Below are 454 nucleotides of genomic sequence, written 5' to 3' on the forward strand. Positions count from 1 at the left end.
CTCGGAAAAATGGTCCTATGCGCTGTTGATGAGCGGATAATTTATACACTTTTTGGCATTGTTTTTAGTATGTTTTTAGTATGATCTAGTTAGTTTTTAGTATATTTTTATTAGTTTTTAGTTAAAATTCACTTTTCTAGACTTTACTATGAGTTTGTGTGTTTTTCTGTGATTTCAGGTATTTTCTGGCTGAAATTGAGGGACCTGAGCAAAAATCTGATTCAGAGACTGAAAAGGACTGCAGATGCTGTTGGATTCTGACCTCCCTGCACTCGAAGTGGATTTTCTGGAGCTACAGAAGCCAAATTGGCGCGCTCTTAACGGCGTTGAAAAGTAGACATCCTGGGCTTTCCAGCAATATATAATAGTCCATACTTTGCCCAAGATTTGATGGCCCAAACTGGCGTTCAAAGTCACCCTCAGAAATCCCAGCGTTAAACGCCGGAACTGGCAC

Source organism: Arachis duranensis, chromosome 6 (assembly GCF_000817695.3).
Source record: "Arachis duranensis cultivar V14167 chromosome 6, aradu.V14167.gnm2.J7QH, whole genome shotgun sequence".
Classification (NCBI taxonomy): domain Eukaryota; kingdom Viridiplantae; phylum Streptophyta; class Magnoliopsida; order Fabales; family Fabaceae; genus Arachis; species Arachis duranensis.